Source organism: Triticum dicoccoides, chromosome 2A (assembly GCF_002162155.2).
Source record: "Triticum dicoccoides isolate Atlit2015 ecotype Zavitan chromosome 2A, WEW_v2.0, whole genome shotgun sequence".
NCBI lineage: Eukaryota > Viridiplantae > Streptophyta > Magnoliopsida > Poales > Poaceae > Triticum > Triticum dicoccoides.
The window spans coordinates 512,759,344-512,772,138 of record NC_041382.1 but is presented as its reverse complement, the minus strand read 5'-3'; positions in this window follow the sequence as shown (position 1 = coordinate 512,772,138).

The following is a 12,795-nucleotide window of genomic DNA, read 5'->3' as shown; positions in this document are numbered from 1 at the left end:
GCAGAGCACCTCTAAAGATCAAGGGCTGACTGGAAATTGTAATTCATGGTAAAAGAGATCCAGTCACAGTCATACTCAATGTAAACTAATAATAATACATGCAAATGACAGCGGTGCTCTCCAATTGGTGCTTTTTAATAAAAGGATGATGACTCAACATAAAAGTAAATAGATAGGCCCTTCGCAGAGGGAAGCAGGGATTTGTAGAGGTGCCAGAGCTCGACTTTGAAATAGAGATAAATAATATTTTGAGTGGTATACTTTCATTGTCAACATAAAAACCGAGAGATCTCGATATCTTCCATGCTACACACATTATAGGTGGTTCCCAAGCAGAATGGTAAATTTTATACTCCCCCTACCACCAACAAACATCAATCCATGGCTTGTCCAAAACAATGGGTGCCTCCAACTAACAACAATCCTGGGGGAGTTTTGTTTGCAATTATTTTGATTTCATCTGAGCATGGGACTGGGCATCCCGGTTACCAGCCATTTTCTTGTGAATGAGGAGCGGAGTCCACTCCTCTTGAGAATAACCCGCCTAGCATGGAAGATATAGACAACCCTAGTTGATACATGAGCTATTCGAGCATACAAAACAGAATTTCATTTGAAGGTTTAGAGTTTGGCATATACAAATTTACTTGGAACGGCAGGTAGATACCGCATATAGGAAGGTATGGTGGACTCATATGGAATACCTTTGGGGTTTATGGAAGTGGATGCACAAGCAGTATTCCCGCTTAGTACAAGTGAAGGATAGAAAGAGACTAGGAAGCGACCAGCTAGAGCGCGACAACAGTCATGAACATGCATTAAAATTAATCAACACTGAGCGAAAGCATGAGTAGGATATAATTCACCATGAACATAAATATCGTGGAGGCTATGTTGATTTTGTTTCGACTACATGTGTGAACATGTGCCAAGTCAAGCCACTCGAATCGTTCAAAGGAGAATACCATCCTATCATACCGCATCACAACCGTTTTAATAGCATGTTGGCACGCAAGGTAAACCATTATAAACTCCTAGCTACTTAAGCATGGCATGAGAAACTATAGTCTCTAATTGTCATTGCAAACATGTTTCATTCATAATAGGTTGAATCAGGCACGATGAACTAATCATATTTACAAAACAAGATAGGTCGAGTTCATACCAGCTTTTCTCATCTCAATCAGTTCACCATATATCATCATTATTGCCTTTCACTCGCACGACCGAACGGTGTGGATAATAATAATAGTGCATGTGCATTGGACTAAGCTGGAATCTACAAGCATTCAATACAAGGGAGAAGACAAGATAATATGGGCTCTTGGTTAAGTCAATAATAATGCATATGAGAGCCACTCAACATTTTCATCATGTTCTTCTCCTCTTGACCCCCAAAGAAAAGAAAGGAAATAAAACTATTTATACGGGAAAGCTCCCAACAAGCAAAAGAAGAACGAGAAATCTTTTGGGGTTTTCTTTTTAATTATTACTACTATAGGCATGGAAAGTAAACTAGCTAAAAGCTACAACTAATTTTTTTGGTTTTTCTTAAGGTTTTTCAAACACACAAGAAGAATGCTGGAAGGGGAAATAAACTAGCATGGATAGTACAATGAAAAAGTATGAGCATCGACAACTGGCATGAGTATGTGAATATGAATGTAATGTCGATGAGAAATACGTACTCCCCCGAGCTTAGGCTTTTGGCCTAAGTTGGTCTAGGGCCATGGATGGCCTGGTGGATATCCAAAGTTGAAGCTGGGATCATACTGAGATGCAGCAGCTACTGCCTGAAGAGCTGCAGCCTGGAGGCGGGCTGCCTCCGTCCTCCTCTCGTACTCATTCGCCTCCTCCCTGGTTATAACATATCTCCCTTTTGTCTGAAAGTGAAAGAAAGCAGGAGCAGGGAGAGCAACATGGATAGTGTGATGCCTGTCAAAGATTAGTCGATACTAGAGGGGTTGTTCATTCCTCTCAATAAAGTGATGGTGAACCATAGCGTTAAAATCTAGATGAGCAGGAGGCAACTCCATATCATTTTCATGTACGGGTACCTCAGGAAAATTAGCTAAACGGGTTGCATAAATTCCACCGAACAAATCTCCACTTAAACCGTTAAGATGCAACCTACGTGCAACAATAGCCCCAAGTTATATTGTTTATCTCCTAATACAACACTCTTGAGAACACTAAGATCGGGAACACACATGTGACATGACTCATCCTTACCATTAATGCGTCTACCTATAAAGAGAGCAAAATAATGTATGGCGGGAAAATGAATGCTCCCTATGGTAGCTTGTGTTATTTCTCTAGATTCCCCCAGAGTGATACTAGCAAGAAATTCTTTAAATTCAGATTTGTGAGGTTCACTAACATTACCCCACTGCGGGAGTTTACAAGCAGTATTAAAATCTTCTAAGTCCATGGTATAAGATTTATCATAGAGATCAAATAGGACAGTGTGAGAATTGCGTGATGATGTAAATTTAAATATTCTCACAAAGGAATCAGTTAGGTGATAATATTGGGGGCACTTATTTGACACGAAGCCCTCAAGTTCAGCATTACGCACATACGCGTCAAATTCCTCCTTAATTCCTGCTTGGACCATAAAACCTTCTGACGGCCATTCACAAGGCCACACTTGAGCTTCTCTTGGTAGTTCACAGTCAGGCTCACGTATCGCGAGCCTAGGTCCTTGCTTCTTTGAGGAACCACCTTGGTACATTTTCCTAAACATATTTCTTCCTCTGAAAAATTTCTAAAAATTTTAGTAACTCGAAAATAAAAGTGGACCAAACTCAACAAGATTGATAGCAACTACTCCCACAAGTGCCTAGAGGCCATATCATGCAATAGAACTACTTGGGACCAAATAAATTTGACATGCAAGCTCAAGAATGGGGTCACCTAAGCAGCAAAAATTTGAAATAAATGAAGCACTAGAACAAAAACTAATTGGACAATTGGAGGAGTCACATACCAGAGAACAATCCCCCAAAGCAGTTTTGTGAATGGAGCTTTGAGCAAGGAGATCGAAAATGGCAGCAAGATGTAACGTGTCATAACAAATGGAACGGTGGTAAGTTGCATGGAAATATATCTCGGAATGGCTATGGAAATGCCATAATAGGTAGGTATGGTGGTTGTTTTGAGGAAGGTATATGGTGGGTGTATGGTACCGGCGAAAGTTGCGCAGTACTAGAGAGACTAGCAATGGTGGAAGGGTGAGAGTGCGTATAATCCATGGGCTCAACATTAGTCATAAAGAAATCACATACTTATTGCAAAAATCTATTAGTTATCGAACCAAAGTACTATGCGCATGCTCCTAGGGGGATAGATTGGTAGGAAAAGACCATCGCCCGTCCCCCACTGCCACTCATAAGAAAGACAATCAATAAATAAATCATGCTCCGACTTCATCACATAATGGTTCACCATACGTGCATGCTACGGGAATCATAAACTTTAGAACAAGTATTTCTCAAATTCACAACTACTCAACTAGCATGAATATAATATCACCATCTTCATATCTCAAAACAATTATCAAGTATCAAACTTCTCATAGTATTCAATGCACTTTTTATGAAAGTTTTTATTATACCCATCTTGGATGCCTATCATATTAGGACTAATTTTATAGCCAAAGCAAATTACCATGCTGTTCTGAAAGACTCTCAAAATAATATAAGTGAAGCATGAGATATCAATAATTTCTATAAAATAAAACCACCACCGTGCTCTTAAAGATATAAGTGAAGCACTAGAGCAAAATTATCTAGCTCAAAAGATATAAGTGAAGCACATAGAGTATTCTAATAAATTCTGATTCACATGTGTCTCTCCAAAAGGTGTGTACAGCAAGGATGATTGTGGTAAACTAAAAATCAAAGACTCAAATCATACAAGACGCTCCAAGCAAAACACATATCATGTGGTGAATAAAAATATAGCCTTAAGTAAAGTTATCGATGGACGAAGACGAAAGAGGGGATGCCTTCCGGGGCATCCCCAAGCTTAGGCTTTTGGTTGTCCTTGAATCTTACCTTGGGGGTGCCATGGGAATCCCAAATCTTAGGCTCTTGCCACTCCTTATTCCAAAATCCATCAAATCTTTACCCAAATCTTGAAAACTTCACAACACGAAACTCAACAGAAAATCTCATGAGCTTCGTTAGTATAAGAAAACAAACCACCACTTCAAGGTACTGTAATGAACTCATTCTTTATTTATATTGGTGTTAAACCTATTGTATTCCAACTTATCTATTGTTCATACCCCCCGATACTAGCCATAGATTCATCAAAATAAGCAAACAACACACGAAAAATAGAATATGTCAAAAACAGAACAATCTGTAGTAATCTGTAGGTTTCGAATACTTATGTAACCCAAAAAATCATGAAATAAATTGGTGGACGTGAGTAATTTTTCTATTAATCATCTGCAAAAATAATCAACCTAATCGCACTCTCCAGTAAAACATGGCAGCTAATCTCATGAGCGCTAAAGTTTTTCTGTTTTTTACAGCAAGATCGCAAAGACTTTCCCCAAGTCTTCCCAAAGGTTCTACTTGGAACAAACACTAATTAAAAACATAAAACCACATCTAAACAGAATCTAGATGAATTATTTATTACTAAACAGGAACAAAAAGCAAGAAACAAAAATAGAATTGGGTTGCCTCCCAACAAGCGCTATCATTTAACGCCCCTAGCTAGGCATAATAGCAAGAATAGATCTAGATATTGTCATCTTTGGTATGCAATTCTTCAATAGAACACTTATAACCCTTAGGAGTTTCCTTATTTTTATTAGTGATCAAACTCCTAGGCAAGAAATCAAGAAATTCATCTGTAGCAAAAGGTTCATTAATGATAGCAAAAAAGTTGGGGTGAACACTTATTACTTTGAGATCCGCATTTTCCTTACTAGAAGATTCACCTTTATTTTTAGGCACATACATAAACTTGGCAACTCTAGTAGTAGGAGGATTTGGAGTATTTTTCACGGAAGAAAAGGCAGACCCTAAGTTGGTACTAATATCCTCAAGTTTATCAATTCTTGTGGAATCTTGATCCATCTTTTCGTTAACTATGGGTTCTTTTTCTTTAAAAAAATCAGAGTAACTCCTACCTTAGATCCATATTGGGTAGTCTGGTTGTGGATCTTTTTATCCAAATTCTCAATCAACTCTACAGTGGGCACTTTATTTTCAATAATTTCAAGCCTTTGCATCACATGTTCCAAAGTTAAAATAGTTCCATTAACCAACAGAGGTGGTGGCCCAAACAAATCTATCATAGCATTATAAGAATCAAAAGTATGGCTACCCAAGAAATTCCCTCCGGTAATGGTATCAAGAATATATCTATTCCAAGGGGTGATGCCTACATAAAAATTGCGAAGAAGAACGGAAGTGGATTGCTTCCTAGTGGATCTATTCTGAGCATTGCAAATTCTATACCAAGCATCTTTTAAATTTTCTCCCTCCCTTTGTTTAAAATTGAGAACTTCATGGTCGGGAGTACTAACGGTGATAGAAGGGCTAGACATAATAGCAAAACCAATGATCTAACACACGGACACACAAGAAGCAAGCAAAAAGAGGCGAACGGAAAAGAGGGCGAACGGAAAAGAGGGCGAATGGAAAAGAGGGCGAATAAAATGGCAAGGGTGAAGTGAGGGAGAGGAAAACAAGAGGCAAATGGCAAATAATGTAATGCGAGGGATAAGAGTTTGTGATGGGTACTTGGTATGTCTTGACTTGTGCGTAGATCTCCCCAGCAACGGTGCCAGAAATGGCTTGTTGATAGGAGATCAAATCTTGACTTGACTTGGTGCAACCTCCCCGGCAACGGCGCCAGAAAATAGTCTTGATAACCCACAAGTATAGCGGATCGCAACAGTTTTCGAGGGTAGAGTATTCAACCCAAATTTATTGATTCGACATAAGGGGAGCCAACGAATATTCTCAAGTATTAACAGTTGAGTTGTAAATTCAACCGCACCTGGAAGACATAATATCTGCAGCAAAGAATTTAGTAGCAAAGTAACATCGAAGTAAAGGTAACAGTGGCAAAAGTAACAGTATTGGTTTTGTAGTGATTGTAACAGTAGCAACGGAAAAGTAACTAAGCAAAGATCAATATATCAAAAGCTCGTAGGCAATGGATCACTGATGGATAATTATGTCAGATGCGATTCCTCATGCAACAGTTATAACCTAGGGTGACACAGAACTAGCTCCATCAATGTAATGTAGGCATGTATTCTGAATATAGTCATACGTGCTTATGGAAAAGAACTTGCATGACATCTTTTGTCCTATCCTCCCGTGGTAGCGGGGTCCTAGTGGAAACTAAGGGATATTAAGGCCTCCTTTTAATAGAGTACCAGACCAAAGCATTAACACTTAGTGAATACATGAACTCCTCAAACTACGGTCATCACCGGTAAGTATCCCGATTATTGTCACTTCAGGGATAACGGATCATAACACATAATAGGTGACTATAGACTTGCAAGATAGGATCAAGAACTCACATATATTCATGAAAACATAATAGGTTCAGATCTGAAATCATGGCACTCGGGCCCTAGTGACAAGCATTAAGCATATCAAAGTCATAGCAACATCAATCTCAGAACATAATGGATACTAGGGATCAAACCCTAACAAAACTAACTCGATTACATGATAAATCTCATCCAACCCATCACCGTCCAGCAAGCCTACGATGGAATTTCTCACGCACGGCGGTGAGCATCATGAAATTGGTGATGGAGGAAGGTTGATGATGACGATGGCGACGGATTCCCCTCTCCAGAGCCCTGAACGGACTCCAGATCAACCCTCCCGAGAGAGATTAGGGCATGGCGGCGGCTCTGTATCATAAAACACGATGAATCCTTCTCTCCGATTTTTCTCTATCCGAACGTGAATATATAGAGTTGGAGTTGAGGTCGGTGGAGCACCAGGGGGCCCACGAGGCAGGGGGCGCGCCCAGGGGGGTAGGCGCGCCCCCACCCTCGTGGACAGGGTGTGGCCCCCTGGCCTTGATTCTTTCGCCAGTATTTTTATATATTCCAAAAATATTCTCCATTGATTTTCAGGTCATTCTGAGAACTTTTATTTCTGCACAAAAATAACACCATGGCAATTCTGCTGAAAACAGCGTCAGTCCGGGTTAGTTCTATTCAAATCATGCAAGTTAGAGTCCAAAACAAGGGCAAAAGTGTTTGGAAAAGTGGATACGATGGAGACGTATCAACGACCACAAGCAAGAGAATGACGCAAGAATGGACGAGATTCGTGCTTTGTTGCTCAACCACTCTTCTTCCACTTCGTCCTCGTCAAGACGGAGCCGCTCAAGTCGACAATCCGACTACACCATCTCCGGCTCAAGTACACCGACATCGAATACTCTTCATCATGCTGCGCACCAAGATCGTCAAGCCAACCGCAACCCTCTACACGACAACAACTCCCAAGAACAGCGACATCGTCCAAACCAAGCTACCTTTGCGCAAGCACGAGCACGGTAATGACAAAGCCAACACGAAGAGGAAGAGCGAGCACATCTACACCAAGAAGCACAAGATGCTGAGGCACAACGTCAAGAGCAACAATTGCAAGAAGCTCAAGCACTTGAGTCACAATAAGCCCTCCGAGAATCAAGTCGAACCATAGCCAACTGAGGCCGACAAGCCCGTGAACATCAAGAAGCACTTTGCGAAGAAGTTCAAGAACGAATATATCAAGCTCGTGTGCATCATCAAGCTCGACAAGTTCCTCCACAATCTCGTCAAGAACATCAAGTTCAACAAGAGCAAGAAGACAATGGAAATCCTCCACGGCAAGAGGAAGTTGCGAGAGACGATCCTCCTCGCCAAGGATGTCATCATCCCCGACCCGAACATAGTGAAGAGCAACGCTGTGGCAAGCTAAAGTTCACCATGCCCAAGTTCTATGGAAGCAATGATCCCGAAGAGTACCTTTCATGGGCATTGAAGGTCGACAAAATCTTCCGCTTGCACAACTATGAAGAATAGAAGAAGATCGCGATGGAATCCCTTGAGTTCCAAGACTATGTCCTCATTTGGTGGGAACAAGTCATTGAGCGCCGAGAGGCAAAAGGTGAACCACCCATCACTACTTGGGCGCAAATGAAGGATGTCATGAGAGCACGCTTCGTGCCAACCTACTACAATCGCGACCTCTTCAAGAAACTCCAACTACTCAAGCAAGGAACCAAGAGCGTTGAAGAGTGCTACAAGGAAATGGAGATTGCAATGATACAAGCCAATGTCACGGAAGATGATGAGCAAACTATGGCACGTTTCTTGAATGGACTCAATCACCCTATCAAGAAGATTGCCGACTTCCAACCATACTCGAACCTCATCGAGCTAGTGCATCAAGCTACCAAAGCAGAACGTCAAGTGCAAGATGACTTCAAGTATACCAAGTTCTCATCCAAGTCCTATGGTTTCTCCAACACCCAAGCTTCAACGACTCCAACACCGCCTTCATCAACAAAGCCTTCTACAAGCAACGTCGACAACTCGAGATACAAGAAAGCTTTGACAACCCCAAGTCATCCTCCTACAACGAGCAACTTCAAGCCGAGAGCTTCATCATCATCTACCCCAACCGATGAGACCGTCAAGACAAGTTCCTTCAAATGCTTCACATGCGGAGGCCGAGGCCACAAGTCCTTTCAGTGTACCAACAAGCGGACCATGGTCCTCAACGATGATGGTACATATGACTCCATGAGCGAAGGAGAAACGGAAACACTTGAGCAAGTCGCCATGCACCGACAAGTGAACGGTGAAGAGGAACAAGTCTTTTGTGATGAAGATTCAAGTCCCGCTCTCGTTGTCTCCAAGGTCTTGACCCTTCAATATCACCAAGAAGAAGACCAAAGATGCCACATATTTCATACCAAGGATGGCATCAATGGAAGGTCCGTCAAGGTCATCATCGACGGAGGAAGTTGTCATAACTTATCAAGTGAAGAACTTTGCTCCAAGCTCCAATTACCGAAGACGAAGCACCCACATCCCTACAAAGTTCAATGGCTAAGCGACTCCGGCACTATTCAAGTTGAGCATAGAGTGCAAGTCTCCTTCAAAATCGGAGCTTACGAAGACACTTTGGAGTGTGATGTTGTTCCAATGACCGTTTGCCACCTTCTTCTTGGTCGACCATGGAAATTTGATAGAGGTGTCATCCACAACAACCGAACGAACCACTACATCTTCAAGATGAGAGGAAAGGAGTACATACTTCGCCCTATGTCTCCAAGCCAAGTGATCGCTGACAAGCAAGCCACCCATCATGGAGAGAATAGTGAGAGAGCGAACCACCAAAAAGAGAGTGAGCGCCACAAGCCCAAATTGAGTGCCTCCACGATGAGCGAAAAGAAGAACTTAGTTCTATTTGCCACCAAAAGTGAGATAAGAGAAGTGTGTGAGAACCCATCTAGTGTCATGCACTGTGTCCTTTTGTGCAAGGGCAACGCACCACAAGCTAACACCTCTCACACTCTACCTTTAGTGTTGTCTTCTCTTTTGCAGGAATTCCAAGATGTTTTCCCCGACGAGCTACCTCCGGGACTACGTCCACTACGAGGCATCGAGCACCGCATCGACCTCATCCCCGGAGCACCACTTCCGAACAAAGCTCCCTACCGTGTCAATCCCGAAGAAACCAAAGAAATACATAGGCAAGTAAAACATCTCATAGACCATGGACATGTGCGTGAAAGTTTGAGTCCTTGTGCTGTTCCGGTCATTCCTGTGCCAAAACGAGATGGTAGCTTTCGCATGTGTTCCGATTGTAGACCTATCAATGCTATCACTGTTCGATATAGGTACCCCATTCCACGCCTTGATGATATGCTTGATGAACTTAGTGGTGCCACTATCTTTTCCAAAATTGATCTTAAAAGTGGTTACTATAAAATCCGCATACAAGAGGGTGATGAATGGAAAACCGCTTTCAAAATAAAGTTTGGCTTGTACGAGTGGTTAGTCATGCCTATGAGTTTATCGGAAGCACCGGGTACTTTCATGCGTCTTATGAATTATGTGTTTCGCCCTTACATTGGTGAGTTCTTTGTGGTCTACTTCGATGATATCCTTGTTTATAGCAAATCTCTCAAAGATCATGTTACCCGTGTTCGAACCGTTTTGCAAACTCTTCGAAAATAGCGTCTCTATGCTAACATGGAAAAATGCCTTTTTGGCATTGATAAGCTCGTTTTCTTGGGTTTTGTTGTTTCTCTAAGGGTGTTCATGTTGATGACTCTAAGATCAATGCTATTAGAACTTGGCCACAACTAACCAACTTGCATCAAGTGCGTAGCTTCCTTGGTTTAGCCGGTTTCTACCGTAGATTTGTGAAGGACTTTAGCACAATTGCTTCACCTTTGCATGCTTTGAGCAAGAAAAATGCGCCTTTTGTTTGGGGACCATCCCAAGATACCTCTTTCAATGAGCCCAAGAATTTGCTTACTCATGCTCACGTGCTTGCATTACCCAATTTTGACAAACCCTTTGAGATTCATTGCGATGCTAGTGGTAATGGCATATGAGGTGTGTTAACGCAAGAGAAGCGCCCCATTGCTTACTTTAGTGAGAAACTTTCCGGTGCGCAACTCAATTACCCCATATATGACAAAGAGTTATATGCTTTAGTGCGAGTTTTGCATGAATGGGAACATTATCTTTGCCCTCATGAATTTATCATTCATACCAATCATGAAACGCTTAAATACCTTAAGGGTCAAACTAAGTTGAACAAGCGTCATGCTAAATGGAGTGAATTCATTGAGTCATTTCCTTATATCATCAAGTACATCAAAGGTAAGGAAAATGTTGTGGCGGAAGCTCTTTCCCGCATATGCATGCTTGTTACTCAACTTGAATTGGATGTCATTGGCTTTGAGCACATAAAAGACTTGTATGAGCATGATCCTACTTTTGCTATTCCTTATGCCAAATGTTTGACGCATACCTCTTGGGAACGTTATTACATCAAAGATGGTTATCTTATGAGAGCTAACAAACTTCTCATCCCCGAGTCTTCTCTTCATTTGTTGCTTTTGCAGGAATCTCATGGAGGAGGACTAATGGGACATTTTGGACGCGAAAAAACTTTTGCTACGCTCTCCAAGAACTATTATTGGCCTAACATGTTTCGCGATGTCAACCGCTTCACCAACCGATGCTCTACATGTCGCAAAGCTAAGTCTAAAGCTCAATCCCATGGCCTTTATATGCCTCTCCCAATTCCATATCAACCATGGGAAGATATTAGCATGGATTTTGTACTTGGATTGCCTAGAATTGGAAATAGAAAGGATTCGGTATTTGTTGTTGTGGACCGATTCTCTAAGATGGCACATTTCATTCCTTGCAACAAGATAGACGATGCTTCACATGTTGCCAATCTCTTTTGTAGGGAAATATTGCGTCTACATGGAGTGCCAAAGATGGTTGTCTCGGACCGCGACATCAAGTTCCTAAGCTACTTTTGGAAGACCCTATGCGCCAAGCTCGGAATCAAGCTACTCTTCTCCACGGTGTACCATCCGCAAACCGACGGCCAAACGGAGGTGACCAACCGCACACTCTCCGCTCTACTTCGCGTGCTCATCAAGAAGAACATCAAAGAGTCGGAGGAGTGTCTACCTATCGCCGACTTCTCCTACAACCACGCAAGACACTCAACTACCGGCAAGTCCCCCTTCGAGGTTGTCTACGGATTCAACCCATTGTCACCATTGGACATTCTTCCTCTACCACTACAAAAGCGCATTAATATGGACGCAAGTGCAGTGTGAACCATCTCAAGAAGGTGCATGAAGATACAAGGCACACCATCGAGCGCCAAGTACAACGACTTGTGACCAAGCTCAACATCAACAAGCAACCCATGGTATTCAACATTGGTGATCTTGTGTGGCTACACCTTCGCAAGGACCGCTTCCCCACCGAACGTGAGTCCAAACTTCTACCACGAGCGGATGGACCCTTCAAGGTGCTTTGTAACGCCCCGAGTCCGTTGCGCCAGGTGTCTTCCAGTTATCCGCTATTGTTGCCTTGTCATTTGTTTGTGTGTCATGCATTTCATATCATGTCATCATGTGCATCGCATTTGCATACGTGTTCATCTCATGCATCCGAGCATTTTCCCCGTTGTCCGTTTTGCAATCCGGCACTCCTATGTCCTCCGCGCCCTCTTTTGTCTCTTTTAGTGAGCGAGTGTTAAACTTTCTCGGAATGGACCGAGATTTTCCAAGCAGCCTTGGTACACCACCGGTAGATCACCTGTCAAGTTTCGTGCCATTTGGAGTCCGTTTGATACTCCAACGGTTAACCGAGGAACCGTCAAGTCCTCGTGTGTGTTGCAACCCAACACCCCTACAAAGTGGCCCAAAACCCATCCAAACCCCCTCCATCCTCTCGGTCGTTCGATCACGATCGCGTGGCCAAAAACCGCACCTCATTTTGACTCTCCTAGCTCCCTCTACCTATATATATGTGCTCCCCTTTAAAAATTCGCACAGATGAAACCCTAGATCCAACCCCTCCGCGCCGCCGGACACGTCCGCCGCCTCCGTCAGCCACTCCGGGCGCGCCACGTGTCCCTGGACCCATCCTCCGCCACCGCGGCCCGGCGAGCCCGAGGAGGGCCCGCCCGAGCCCAGCCGCCCCGTGCCCGCGGTCGCCTCCGTCGCCCGCCCGGTCGCGCGCCCGAGCCCCAGTGC